This window comes from Balaenoptera borealis (assembly GCF_965194805.1).
Source record: "Balaenoptera borealis genome assembly, chromosome: 9".
NCBI lineage: Eukaryota > Metazoa > Chordata > Mammalia > Artiodactyla > Balaenopteridae > Balaenoptera > Balaenoptera borealis.
The window spans coordinates 36180179-36195860 of NC_138873.1; the positions used below are offsets into that span (position 1 = coordinate 36180179).

The following is a 15682-nucleotide window of genomic DNA, read 5'->3' on the forward strand; positions in this document are numbered from 1 at the left end:
AACTGTGATTAAAAATCTTCCAACAAACAAACGTCCAGGACCAGATGGCTTCACAGGCGAATTCTATCAAACATTTAGAGGAGAGCTAACACCGATCCTTCTCAAACTCCTCCAAAAAATTCCAGAGGGAGAAACACTCTGAAATTCATTCTAGGAAGCCACCATAACCCTGATACCAAAACCAGAAAAAGATATCACAAAAAAAGAAAATTACAGGCCAATATCACTGATGAACATAGATGCAAAAATCCTGAACAAAATACTAACAAACAGAATCAACAGCACATTAAAAGGATCATACAGCATGATCAAGTGGGATTTATCCCAGGGATACAAGGATTCTTCAATATATGCAAATCAATCAATGTGATACAACATGTTAATAAATTGAAGAATAAAAACCGCATAATCATCTCAATAGATGCAGAAAAAGCTTTTGACAAAATTCAACACCCATTTATGATAAAAACTCTCCAGAGTGTGGGCATAGAGGGAACTTACCTCAACATAATAAAGGCCATATGTGACAAACCCACAGCCAACATCATTCTCAATGGTGAAAAACTGTAACCATTTCCACTAGGATCAGGAACAAGAGAAGGATTTCCACTCTTGCCACTCTTATTCAACATAGTTTTGGAAGTCCTAGCCACAGCAATCAGAGAAGAGAAAGAAATAAAATAATACAAATTGGAAAAGAAGTAAAACAGTTACTATTTGCCGATGACTTGATACTATACATAGAACATCCTAAAGATGCCACCAGAAAACTACTAGAACTAATCAATGAATTTGGTAAGGTTGCAGGATACAAAAGTAATGCACAGAAATCTCTGGCATTCCTATACGCCAACAACAAAAAATCAGAAAGAGAAATTAAGGAAACACTCCCATTTACCATTGCAACAAAAAGAATAAAACACCCAGGAATAAACCTGTCTAAGGGGGCAAAAGACTTGTACTCGGAAAACTGTAAAACACTGATGAAAGAAATCAAAGATGACATAAAGAAATGGAGAAATATACCATGTTCTTGGATTGGAAGAATCAATATTGTGAAAATGACTATACTACCCAAAGCAATCTACAAATTCAATGCAATCCCTATCAAACTACCAATGGCATTCTTCACAGAATAGAACAAAAAAATCTAACAATTCGTATGGAAACACAAAAGACCCTGAATAGCCAAAGCAATCTTCAGAAAGAAAAATGGAGTCAAAGGAATCAGGTTGCCCGATTGAAACTATACCACAAAGCTACAGTAATCAAGACAGTATGGTACTGGCACAAAAACAGAAATATAGATCAATGGTACAGGATAGAATGCCCAGAGATAAACCCATGCACATATGGGCACCTAATTTATGACAGAGGAGGCAAGAACATACAATGGAGAAAAGACACCTGCTTCAATAAGTGGTGCTGGGAAAACTGGACAGCTACATGTAAAAGAATGAAATTAGAACACTCTCTAACACCATACACAAAAATAAACTCACAATGGATTAATGACCTAAATGTAAGGCCAGACACTATCAAACTCTTAGAGGAAAACATAGGCAGAACACTCTATGATATAAATCACAGAAAGATCCTTTTTAACCCACCTCCTAGAGAAATGGAAATAAAAACAAAAGTAAACAAATGGAACCTAATGAAACTTAAAAGCTTTTGCACAGCAAAGGAAACCATAAACAAGACGAAAAGACAACCCTCAGAATGGGAGAAAATATTTGCAAATGAAGCAACTGACAAAGGATTAATCTCCAAAATATACAAGCAGCTCATGCAGCTCAGTATCAAAAAAACAAACAACCCAATCCAAAAATGGGCAGAAGACCTAAATAGACATTTCTCCAAAGAAGATATACAGGTTGCCAACGAACACATGAAAGGATGTGCAACATCACTAATCATTAGAGAAATGCAAATCAAAACTACAATGAGGTATCACCTCACACCAGTCAGAATGGCCATCATCAAAAAATCTAGAAACAATAAATGCTGGAGAGGGTGTGGAGAAAAGGGAACCCTCTTGCACTGTTGGTGGGAATGTAAATTGATACAGCCACTATGGAGAACAGTATGGAGGTTCCTTAAAAAACTAAAAATAGAACTACCATGTGACCCAGCAATCCCACTACTGGGCATATACCCTGAGAAAACCATAATTCAAAAAGAGGCATGTACCACAATGTTCATTGCAGCTCTGTTTACAATAGCCAGGACATGGAAGCAACCTAAATGTGCATCGACAGACAAATGGATAAAGAAGATGTGGCACATATATACAACTGAATATTACTCAGTCATAAAAAGAAATGAAATTGAGTTATTTGTAGTGAGGTGGATGGACCTAGAGTCTGTCATACAGAATGAAGTAAGTCAGAAAGAGAAAAACAAATACCGTATGCTAACGCATATATATGGAACCACACACAAAAGATGGTACTGATGAACCTAGTTGCAGGGCAGGAATAAAGAGGTAGGCATAGAGAATGGACTTGATGTCATGGTGTAGGAGGGCAAAGCTGGGGCAAAGTGAGAGTAGCATCGACACATATACACTACCAAATGTAAAGCAGTTGGCAGGTGGGAAGCAGCAGCATAGCACAGGGAGATCGGCTCAGTGCTTTGCAATGACCTAGAGCAGTGGGATAGCGAGGATGGGAGGGAGGCTCAAGAGGGAAGGGATATGGGGACATATGCATGCATATGGCTGATTCGCTTTGTTGTGTAACAGAAACTAACATGGTATTGTGAAGCAATTATACTCCAATAAAGATCTAGTAAAAAAAGAAGAGTACATGAGAACTGAATAATCAGATAGAATTATGATTATTTTAACAGTAAAAAAATTTTGAATATTTTCCATGAAGCCAAAATTTGGGGGAAATTCAGGAAAATATTTCCAATTATTAGGATTCAGGTATAAACCTCAGATTTTAGGGATAAATTTAGCCAATAATAATGCCATAGGGGGAAAATATTACCATTATGCAATAGTAAGTATGGTGAAATGAGTCTGTCGTCACAAGATTAATTATATGTTGAGGACAAGATTCATCATTCTCCTTGATTAAGGAGTTCCACAGCAAAAGCCAAAACTTTGTAACTCATACACATATAAACAAGACCACATAGCACACACTCAATAACTATATATTGACATGCATACAGGTGTACATGTATATATGAATGTAAATGTGATCATATAATTCACATTTTGACAAACTGAACTATAAATTCAGTCAGCAGAAAAAGAAAAGTGTTTATATAAAATGAGATTTGGTGCAAGCCTCTGAAAGTTAACAGAATGAGGTCTGAGCCTTGGCTTCCCCACTTACTAGCTGTATTAGTCAGGATTCTACAGAGAAACAGAACCAATAGGATGTGTGTATATATATAGAAAGAGATTTAATTTTTAAGGAGTTGGCTCACACAACTGTGGAGACTTGGAGAGTCCAACAGGGGATGGGAAGGCCTGCAGGCTAGAGACCAGGAAAGAGTTACAGTTAGAGTCTAAAAGCAATCTGCTGTTGGACCAGGAAGAGCTGATGTTACAGATGAATCCAAAGGCGGTCTACTGACTGAAGTCCCTCTTGCTTGGGGAGGGAAGTCTTTTGTTCTACTCAGGTCTTCAACTGATGGAATGAGGTACCCACATTATGGAAAGCAATCTGGTTTACTCTAGATCCACCAATTTAAATGTGAATTTCATCCAAAAGCACCCTCACAGAAACATCCAGAATAATGTTTGACCAACTATCTGGGCACCATGGTCCAACCAAGCTGACACATAAAATTAACCATCACACTAGCTGTGTAGTCTTGAGCAAATAAGCAGCCCTCTCTGAACCTGTCTCTGTAAAATTAGGTTAATAATATCTACCTATTAGAGCTGTTATGAGATTATGCACATATAGTTAACACATAGTAGGCGATTAACAAATTTTAGTGTGCTACATCTACATATTCATATGTTCAAAATCCCTGAATTGTAACTGATGTATTTAAAGTGAAATGAAACTGTAAAAATGAAAGAAAAAAAAAGTGTGTTTTGAATATGTGTAATCCTCACAGTTGATAAATAACAACACAGTAGAGAATAATTTATTCTTGTTTACTCTCTGTGCTTACAGTGGACTATATTTTACGGTGTTCTTACAGCTTGATTGAAGGTTCCATTTGGTGTGATACCCCAAACCAAACCTAGGTATGTGTCAATGATCAGTGACATGCACTTTACCATTTGAAGCAATCATATGCTGTCAAATTCTTACCTGTGTCATGTAAAACCAGCAGAGTTTCACTCTTTTAAAGATGTTTCATTATATTTCCCAGTCAAAAACAAAGAAATATTAATGACCTTTCATTTGGAAGATTAAAATAGGATTTTTTAAGGCTCAATGAATGCAGCCACATAAAATAGAAGCTGCTCATAATCCCTACCTTTGCTACAAATTTAACCAAAGCCTCTTTCTGAGGTTTGAGGAAGTTCAGTGTTTCCCCTCAATTATTCTTCATTTTTGCCTCTCTCTGCAGTTTTGGGTTCCAGCTGGAATCAAACATACCCAAATACCCCAGATGAGGCTGTTCTCATAGAGACGTCCAGCCCAGTTTTCAAGACTTGAGAGGTTCAGATAGTTCAGATAAGGTTTGAGATCAGCAGCCAAGCACTTGGATGGTTATCTGAACTGAACCTTCCAAGTTTTGCCTGATATTAACTCCTTTAACTGGAGATAAATATTACCTCTAATTAGCTCTTCATTTCTTAGGCACATCTGGATCTCACACAACATTAAGATATTACACATCTGACATTTTGCATGTTTTTGTGGAGATTTTTGTTTTGTCATATTTTAATTATTTAAATTACAGTCAAAAGAGGAAATAAAGAAGTGATAACTGATTCATTTCTATTTTTGCCAATTACACATATTATTTTATTAAAGACATACAAGTTTTAGATCTAGAAATGGGGATCACCTAATTCTATGGCAGATGGGGGCACAGGATACAGAACAATGATTCATTATTTTTCCAACATAACCAGCATGAGTAATGTTTCAGAATCCAGATGGAAAATGAAGAACATTAATTTGTTTTTATTTAAAATTTTAAAAAAACAAGCATAATTGCTCAAGATGGAAACTAAGCTGAACACAACTTTCCTTTCCTACTAGAGATCCCAATAAAATGATAGTGAAGGATAAACCTTTGACAGTGAAGAGAATAGGAAAGGGATAATAGCAGTTAGGAGGCTGTAAAAAATGGATGCAAATCAGAAATAAGATGGAAGTGTGTTGACGTGGTCAAAACAGAGCAAGGAAGGGGCAGCCCAGAATATACAGGAGGGGGTTACAGTAAGAAGAAAGCTGATCTTCTACCCAAATGCAAAACGGTTGGAGGCACAGGATCAGCAGATGCTAAGTCAGTTGTGAGAGTGCGAAAGGAGGCCAAAAATGTGGGCAATGTTAGTGTTGTGATTGATCTGCCACAATCATTGCTTACGTTATCAATGATCTCATTTCTTTCAAAGCATAGCACTACCCTGAAGAACCCCAGTGCGAGTCCATCTTCCAATTAGTAGGTCTTATTCAACATCTAGGTATGATTCTCTACCCACGAGGGAAACCTCTGCCTCTGTTGTAGGAGGAAGAAAAGGGAATGCTGTAGACCAAGGTCAAGGCAAAAATTTACAAAAAGTAAATCATCTAGGGGAACATATCACAGTTTAAGAAATGAGTAGCATTATCAGACTGTTGAAGAAGAGAAACAGTCCTGCTTCTGATAACTTTACTATTTTTTTGTGACTTATAAGTATTCCCTAAGTCATTGGCTCTTGTTTTGAGTGACATACAGCAGTGTGAGGCAGTGAGAGACAGAGGAGCTAGGTTCTTGTGCTGAAGCTGTCAATTAACTAATTAATACTCACACAGATATCTCTGGGCCTGAGTGTCCTCAACTTTAAAATGAGGAAAGGGGATTGGTAGGTGAATTTTCCTCTAAATTCTCTAGAGCTCTGACAGTCAATTATCCTGAAAAAGATAAATAACCAACACATTTTATAAATGAAAAGAAAAAAGATATTAGAAACTGAAGGCTATTGAGCATGATTATAAGGTTGAAGGTTATCGAGCACGATTATAAGATTCTTTCATGAATCTTGCTCAAAAGTCTGTCAAGACTAAAAGAGGGCTTAGGGTAACAGATATTCTTGAGAGGCATAAATAACCAAAGAACTACCTGTCTCACCAACTACAACCGAAGAATTTAATCTAATAATATTTATTAAGTACCAAGTATGTGCAAGTATTTTGTTAAGACTAGGAATATAGCTGCAAACAAGGTATTTTCCCTACCCTCCCGGTGCCTACCAACAAATGTAGAAAAAGAGAAAAGAAGCAGATGATATGTGATCAAGGCCATGATGAGTTAGTGTAGGGTGCTGTGGAAGCATAGAGGGAGAGTATCTAACCCAGGCTTAAAGTGTCAGGAAAGGCTTCCCAGAGAAAATGTTGTAGAAGGTGAGACAGGAGTTAGTTCAGCAAATAGTAGGGAAGACTGCTGGAAAAAATGGTTAAGACTGATTAAGCAATTTCTTGCATGTTATCTCTGTATGACAACCATCAGTTGAATAGGTGGACATTTTAATGGCCCATTCCATGGATTAAAGTAAAGACAAACTTACTAAGCAACCCACATTTACTTTACCTTTACTACAGAGAAGTGTTACCCTGTAGCAATTTAAAATTGCCTTACTACACACTACAGATTAAATGCTCGTGTCCCCCAAAATTCATATGTTGAAACTTAATCCTCAATGTAATGGTATTGATACTGTGACCAGAGGTTCTTGGCCTTCCCCAATCAATGGAAATTGACTAGAGGCCAAACAGGAAATTCAGGCAAGGCTTTATTGGGGCCTCTGCTGCAGCAGGTGGGGAGCAAAAACAAGTAACAGGTTCCCTTGCTTGCTCCCAAGGTGGGGCGGCTGGTTCTTTATATGGGGTGAGAGTAGGGGTGTGTCCAGGGGTCCAGCCGAAGGGGTGGCTTAGGTGTTTTGCCCACCCCTCTGGTGTTGCTGAGTGCAGGGGGCATGCTCAGTACACTGCTTTTGCTCCCAGCTCTTCAGAAGTGGCAGTTGGTCTCTTTTTTGTCTTTTCGTATCTTTTATCCAGAATTTGGCACAACTGCAGGTGCATGTAGGTATTTTTAGTCCCATATTGTTTCTTTGTGTTTTGTTGCTGGAGGTGTTTGTCCAGGTGCAAGCATTGCAGCACTTGCAGCAAAGGGTCCCAGGTCCCAGCCTGACTCAGTATTTGGAGATGGGGGCCTTTGGGGTGATTAGGTCATGAGGGTGGAGCCCTCATGAATGGCATTAGTGTCCTCACAAAAGAGACTCCAGAGAGCTCCCTTGACCCTCCCACCATGTGAGGACACAAAGAGAAGACGGCCATCTATGAACCAGGAAGCAAGCCCTCACCAGATACCAAATCTGCTGGTGCCTTGATCTTGGACTTCCTAGCCTCCAGAACTGTAAGAAATAAATTTCTGTTGTTTATAAGCCACTCAGTCTAAAATTCTTTGTTATAGCAGCTCGAACTTACTAAGACACAGTGTAATGTTCTGATGCATAAACTCTTCAAGGGAAGAAGACCACAGTCATGTGAAGAGATGAAGGGGCAGAGAGAGAGAGATGTCAGAAATGAAATTTTCCTGCTCTGTTAAAAATCAGATGAGGAGAGAGTTTTCCAATAAGACAAACTATTTCATTATAAGAAATAGCAATACCTAAAAAGGTCTGTTGAAGAAAACACAAACTAAATTAAAAAGACCAAAAACTAAAAGCCAGGATTGCATTGTCAAGATATATACAAAAAAATTTCTACTTATAAAGTAAAAACTTGTAGAATTAAAGGATGAGCAATATAAAATACTTAAAATCTTGCAAGAAATCTTTTAAAACATGTCAGAGACCATGCCTGATCTCTGCCACTGCAAGAGGCTTTGAAGGTAGAAGTTCCAAACATCAGACAGAAAAGAGTGCAAAAGCTACAAAAAGGTTTTCATGGGGATTTGGTAAACAAAAGAGGGAGAATTAGATGAAACAAGGAACACTGGACTAGAACTTAAAGATCTCTGTAATAGACATGGAAAAATTGCCATACACTTTTCAAAAAGCATTGGCAAAAGATCCAAAGGGTAAAACACATTAGAAAACCTGAGTTAATTCCATACATGGGAAAAAATTTAATTTTTTAAATTTTTAGAAGAAAAATACATGCATAATATTTCCAGAAATATATGTATTTCTTTGATAATAAGGAAAGAAACACATTTCATAAATAAAATATTTTAGAAGAACAAATGGGGTAATAAATGTGAGAACATTTTGCAGTGTACGAAGTAGAACACAGATGTAGAGCATTGTCATTAAAATACATGCTGTTTGATTCTCAGGTATTTATCATCTATAGGTAAAACTCACCATGTACTGTGTAATAGTGCATGGTGGAAAAGAAATGGAAAAGGAGAAAAGAAAAAGACTGTATCTTGTAAACCTCAGATAGCTCAACAATTAATTATCAAATTACAGGCAAACAACACGGCACATCTGCAATCACTCAGAAAGTCAAGCTTCATCAGATTAATAGTTGCAAGATATGGCTGCTGGTGGTAAGACAATTATTTATTAAAATAAAACTTCCTTTCAAGAATTTTTTTGTTTGTTTTGGTAGCATAAAATTGTCTTCAAGTTAAATTCTAACCAACAGAACTTTCTTAGATATAGTCATGGCATCTTTGCTTTTCTTCTCCATTGCGCTTTTCCTAGCCTCTCCTCTTTGTATCAAACTACTTCTCTGCTATCCAAGAATAAAGATAGAACGGGGGCAGGAGAGTCATGCCTTTTGTTCTTCAAGTGTATCTATTAAGCTGCTGATTATCCCAAGCACTAGTCCAGGTGAACAAGAAATGCAAGGTCCCTGTTTTAATAAATCACACATGGTAGTGGGAGAAATAATAAATGGAGATGGAAAGGTAGGTAGGTAGGTATAAATGTGAAGAATATTAGAAGAAAATGCTATGCAAAGAATTAAAATAGAGTGACCAGAAGACTATTTCAAACAGGGTAATCAGGGCAAGCGTCTCTGAAGAATGGCCAAGTCTAAAGTATAGCAAGGAGCAGGCCATGTAAAAATTAGGGAGGAATTAATTCATGTAGAAAGAAAAGAGTTAGTGAAAAGGCCCCAAGGTGAGCAAATGTTGTACTTTTAAGATGTACAGAGTGGGACTGGAATGATCCTGGGGTAGCGGATGAGTAGGAAGATGGGACGCTCCTAGTGTGGGGTTGAGGAAAGATCATGTAGGATTTTGTAAGGCAGGGAAAGGCATTTAGGTTTTATTTTAAGAGTAATGGAAAGCATTTTTGGGTTTTTAACAAGTAAATAGTAGGATCTGGTTTACATTTTTAAAAAATGACCCAGCCTGCTCTGTGGGACAGAAGAGGAAGCCTGAAGACAAAGTAGGAGGTACTAACAGTGCTCAGGTGAGAGAAGATAGTGACACACTAGGGTGTTTGTAGAGCAGACAAAGGAGACAGATTTGGAGTTTTTAAAAGGTATTTTATTAGGAAATATGTCATTTAGTGCAATATGTCAAATTGAGATGCACCTGAACAAAAATAAGGTCTAGAAAGTGTACCAACATCATTTGCCCATAGAGTTTTCTGTCACAGAGTGTCTTGTAGAATTAGAGTTTAACAGAGAACTAGTAAAAACTGAAGAATCTACTAGAATCATCTAACTTGCATGTTGGACAATAGACCAATTACCAGTTTTCTCAGAGTGGCAGGAATTATCTGATTTTGAAGACCTAGTGTTTCAGATTATCCCTCTGAGTACAGTTTGGTGGTCCCAGGATCAGATATATTAAATTGTCAAAATTGATAAGGATAATGAAAGCAAGGCTGATGCACATTCTTGAGTACCTGCCTTTGCCAGAACTGTGCTCTGTATTTTTTCATGCATTCCTAAGAACCCTGGAGGTAAGTATTATTATCCCCATTTAATAAGTGAGGCTTAGGGAAGCTGAATAACTTACCCAGGTTTATAGCTAGTAACAGAGCAAAGATTCTAAACTGCCTAAATCAAGAATCCAATGCCTTTCCACTGTATTACTCCCTTTATCCTTTTAGTAGAAGGCCTACAATTTCTAGCAAACGTTCTCATATAGTTTGTATCCATGTGATGCCAAAATATTCAATCAAAAAAAAAAAAGAATAAACTAGTATATTGTATTTGTGTCAATGTCTTAAAAATAAAACCATATCAGCCTAGTGAATATTTTATCAAACTGTATTTTAATTACAAATTTTTTCAGTCAATTTTTCAAAGCTGTTAGTCTCATTAGAGAAATCAGTGCTTTGAGAGTGGCCAGAATAAGTGTTGGCCCAGGTATTTTCCCTCTTTTTTATACATAAAATCAGTATCCCATAAAATCCTCACCTTTTTTCCCAAATCCTCACCACCTTCTTCCTTCCCTAATGACCTCCCAAGCTGTGAAGCTAGAGGAGAAAGGGTTTAAAGTTACTTTAAGAGATGAGCCTACAGAAGTGGCCTTCTATGGACCTCAAGTGTTTGCTCTTCAAAATTGTTGCTCTAACACACTGCCTCTTTTAGTATGATGCCATGTTCACTTCAGCTAGTACTTCTAACCTTTAAAAAATTATGCATAGTGAAGATTCTCAATTAAGAATATATATTCTGTGACTCTCGTCTATAAAAAGAATGTAAAAAGTAATGAATAGTAGATAGTGAATAGTAATGCCTCCTTTTTTCCCCTTTTTGTATTTGAAAGAGCCAACAGGGCTCCTGTGTGCAGGAACACTATACAAATATTTATCTTTAAGAAAATCTGACGGACTCTTGTTAAAAATGTTTGCTGAGATTCAATGTCTTTTCATGCTCCATTTTCTTAATTTGTAAAGATTTGGTCCACATTTGTCTTCCCTACCTGAATCATTTCCAAAACCTTTGCCTCTAAATTTCTTCCTTCCATAACTTCTACCCAAACTGGGATGCCAAAGGTTGAAACCATTTTTCAAAGAAAAGGTTTTAAAACTAAACTTGATGTTATGTCCTTCTTTTCCAATCCAAACAAACAAACAAACAAACAAAAATGATCTCTGCTCCTGGATTTAAAAACATTATAAAAGACACTTGGGATGATTTGACCATGGACTTGATATTAAATGATATTAAGCAATTACTGCTAATTGTATCAGGTGTGCTAATGCTATTGAGTCCAAGCTCACTCTGCTCGCCACCCGACAGGCCGATGAATCAGAGATGAGGTGTTGAGGCAAGGAATATGACTTTATTCGGAAAGCTGGCAGACCGAGAATAAGGCAGACTAGTGTCTCCGATAAACCATCTTATCGGGGTTTGGATGCCAGTTTCTTTTATAGCACAGAGAGGGGGAGGAGGTGAGGGAGTAAAGTAAAAAGGCCGTAAGTTTTGCAAATATCCCCTGGAACGGCCAGCCTCGGGGAGGGGATGTGTTAATTTCTTCCTTGCAGCCATCCACAGGTGGGCAGGGTCAAATTGTCTCCCTGTGAGCTGAACAGAGACACTTTAGTTTAACATTCAGGCAGAGGGGCAGGGTTCCCTGAGGCAGGCCATTATGTATGATTACAATAACAAAAGCAATAAAAAGCAAAGGTTAAAGTCAAAGAAACAGATCAAACGTGGAGTCTGGTTTAGCTCTTCCCTGTTACACTAATGGTATTAAGATCAGAATAGAAAGCATCTTTATTCTTAGAAGAAGTATGAGAAAATAGTGATCGATGAAGTTTTATCATGTTCTTAAATTACTTCTAAATAATTCAGAAAAAAAAAGGTCTTACACACTTACAGAAAGTTAAAGGAAACATGGCAAAAAAATGTACTGTTGAATCTAGGCAGTCAGTATATGTGTTAATTAATTTGGTTAAAAACGATTTGGTCAAAAAATACTTTGGAATTAGAAAACTTTTGCTTCATGTGGCTAAGTGGCAAATCAAAAGTCAGTGATATTTGAAACACAGGAAAATAATCCCATCAAACTATAGTAAAGGTCAGTCCATAAATTAATTTGCATGCCCATCTTCAAATTTTAACATAATCATGTTATAGAATGTTGTCTGTCACAGTGCTCTCAATATACCCACAGATCACTAAGGGATCTTGTAAAAAATGCAGATTATGGGTCAGTGGTTCCAGGAGGATCTGACAGTCTTCATTTCTAACAATAATGCTATCGCTGCTGGTCCACGAACCACATTTTGAATTGTAAGGGTCTGTATTATGCCAAATAACCAGTGAAAGTCAAATGCAAAGAGTACCTATTTCCCACCAAGTTGTTTATGGATGATAACGTCTTTCCCATGCAGAGGCTTGTAGATACTCTATGGGTCTATATATTTGGGATCGTGGAATCAACATGCACAAATAGCTGAGATTTCCCTTTTCGTGCATATGTCCATCGACACGGAGTTGTACTCAGTACTGCGCTCTATTTAGATTAACTATATACTGTGCAAATATAAGTATAAAACAAAAATTCAACTTTAGTATAATTTTATATAATGTTCTAAATGGAAGATTAAAAAATGTGTATTATTCTGAATATTTGGTAAAATTCTTCTCAAAGATTCAATATTTTTAAGGCAAGTCTTTAACATTTGCTCTTATATTTTGGAATTCTATTAAATTAAATGTTTACCATTGATCATAATAGTAAAAAATGTATATTTTTATTAAATTACCTTCAGTTATTTGTCAATGCTATATCCATGATTCCTTTAATTTTTCGACAAAATTAGTAAAATTTGACAATCTACTTTTAAAATAAAGTTATATATAATAGTTTATATATAAATTTACTCACAATAGTGCACGTGTGTGTGTGTGTGTGTGTGTGTGTGTGTGTGTATATATATATATATATATATATATATATATATATATATATATATATATATATATATATATACACACACTATTGTGAGTAAATTGGAAGCATATTATGTATGGCTTGATGTGCCTGAGAATGTTTTCATCCTTGACATAACTTAAAGCTTTAATGGCTATGGCAGATTATATTTTTCCAAAAATGGAAACACCTATACAAATCCCATCCACGTGCTCTTTTTACAATGAGGCTGACACTCCTTCCACGAAAAGGTGATATCTATGTTTCCTCTTCCTCCCCTTAGATCTTCCTGGGAGCTTGTGACTGACCAGACCAATGTAATACATCAGAAGTGATACTTTGTGACTTCCAAGGCTAGGTCATTAAAAGGATACAGTTGCCATCCAGCTCTCCAGATGCTTGCCTTTTGGAATCCAGCCACGATTTTGTAAAGAAGTCCAGGCCACAAGGAGATACCACATGTGACTGTTATAACAAACAGCTCCAGCTAGACCTAGAGCCAACATTCAGCATCAACTACTAGATATGCAAATGAACAGGTCTTCACATGCTTCTAGCTTCCAACTTTTGAGTCTCCTAGCTGAGACCCCAGACATCATGGAGCAGAGAAAAATCATCCCCTCTGTGCTGTGAATTCCTAACCAACAGAATCTGTGAGAAATAATACATGATTATTTTGTTTTAACCCACTAAGTTCTTGGGTTTTGTTACAGAGCAATAGATGATTAACATACATTTTGGTTATCTGGAAGTAGGGTTGCTGCCATAACAAGAACCTAAAACTGCAGGAGTGGCTTAGAAACTGCATGATGAGCAAAAACTGGAAGGACTTTGAGGAGATTGTGAAAAACCTAAAGAGTCTTGAACAACTGATAAGGAGTCTGAGAGTCTACTACAAGGTTATTAGTGAGGGCAAAAATGAAATAAAGAAAACGCTGTTGGAAAAAGAAAGAGTATCTTGGTTATACTGTGGCAAAGGATTTAGCAACATTGTTGACTATGATTAGATGGAAATATAAAAATTGTAACTAATGAACTGGGTGATAGAGCCCAGGAGATTTCCAGGCAGTGTTGAAAGTGCCCCCTGGCTGCTTCTTCTGCTCATAGTAAAATATAAGGGAAGAGAGAACCGAAAGGAAGGACTGTTAAATATTTTAAAAGGCAGGATTTGCAGACTCTCCAGTCTGCAAATAATGTGCAGTCTTTGGGATCTTGGAACACAGAAGGAATTCAATTAATGTTAGTTTCTTTCTCCTTTCCCCGTTTACTTCATGAAGAAATGTTTGAAAATGCATAAAGAAACTTAGAAGTTGGTATGACAGTACGTTCAGTAGTCTGAAAACGTTCAATAAATAAAGTCATTCTAAAATCCTAAAGACAGGCTTCTTGAAATTGTCTTGAATCATTTATGCATCACTAAAATGATCCCTTTCTTAAAAATCTTTTCTCCACCTGCTCATAAATTCTTGGTATTTCTTCTGTTCACTGTTTGGTTTTTTTCACTTCTTATCCTCTGTAACAAGACGAAAATCATCTCAAGCAACTGATGAAGCATTGTGACTATGTTAACCACAGCCACGAGTTTGCTGACACTCTTCCCATTGAGAGGTTGCCTCGGTCCCCTCTCCTCAAGTTGTGGTGGGTTTTTTGACTTCTTTTATCAATAGAGTATGCTGGACATGATACTATGTGAGTCCCAAGGCTAGTGCATAAGAGACCATGCAACTTCCCCCTTGGACTCAGGGAACACTCACTCTTAGAGCACTGAGCTGCCTTATAAGAAATCCAATTACCCTGACGCCACCATGATGGAAAAGCCACATGTAGGCCCTCTTGCTGACAACCCCAGGTGAGCCTGACCCTCAGCTGTCCCAGTCAGACAGCAGACATGTGAAGAAGCCATCTTCAGAGGGAGCCTCCCACTCCCAGCTGCCCCAGCCCTGACATCTGAGTCACCCCCAGCTATCTGAGTCCTTCCAGCTGAGATCCCAAACGTATGGAGCAGAGAAGAGCAGCCCTTTCTGTGCCTTTCTGAATTCTTGATCCTCAGAATCCATGAGCATAATAAAATGGCTTTTACTCCACTCGGTTTTGTGGTAGTTTGTTACATAACAATCACCAACCAGAAGAAGCATTTTCAGTCACCGGCATCTTATTCATGCATTTAACATTTATCAAGGGCCTAATGAGGCAAGACATTGTACTAGCTTTATCTCAGGTTGGATGAATTTCTCTGATTCCTTCTGGAGATCAGGTTTTGCTGGAAGTTGTATTGTGGAGGCACTGGACACTGGGCAAGATGCTAAATATATCCGGATGCTAGGCATGAATAAGCTGAGGGGCAGCACAAAGGACAGAGGATAGAGGAAGAATGGGAACAAGAGAGAATAGCGGCCCAGAAAACCCAAAAATTATCTCAGATTTTTTTTCCCTGACCCGATCTGACTGTGCAAATTGATATCTGGCCCAGAAAGCCACCCTGAAATGGCAGAGGTACCTTGGTTTCATCCAAAGAGTGACCTAGTTACTAAAGACAATCAAGCTTCATTCAGTAGTTATTTCTGGATGACAAAGATAGATGGTTTATCAATTTAGCACATTTGTCATAATGACTAAGGACTGGAGTTTAATGTAGCATAACTTTATGAAATGAAATAAAACACTGATATTTCACTTTTCACAAATATGTGTGAATAGTCAG

At 37.4% G+C, this 15682-nt stretch overlaps 1 long non-coding RNA gene across 1 annotated transcript in view; it reads right to left on the reverse strand.

The window, feature by feature from the left end:
• The window catches only part of LOC309635305, a 244117-nt gene that overhangs the window by 157166 nt on the left and 71269 nt on the right, over positions 1-15682 (reverse strand). The window lies entirely within an intron of this gene.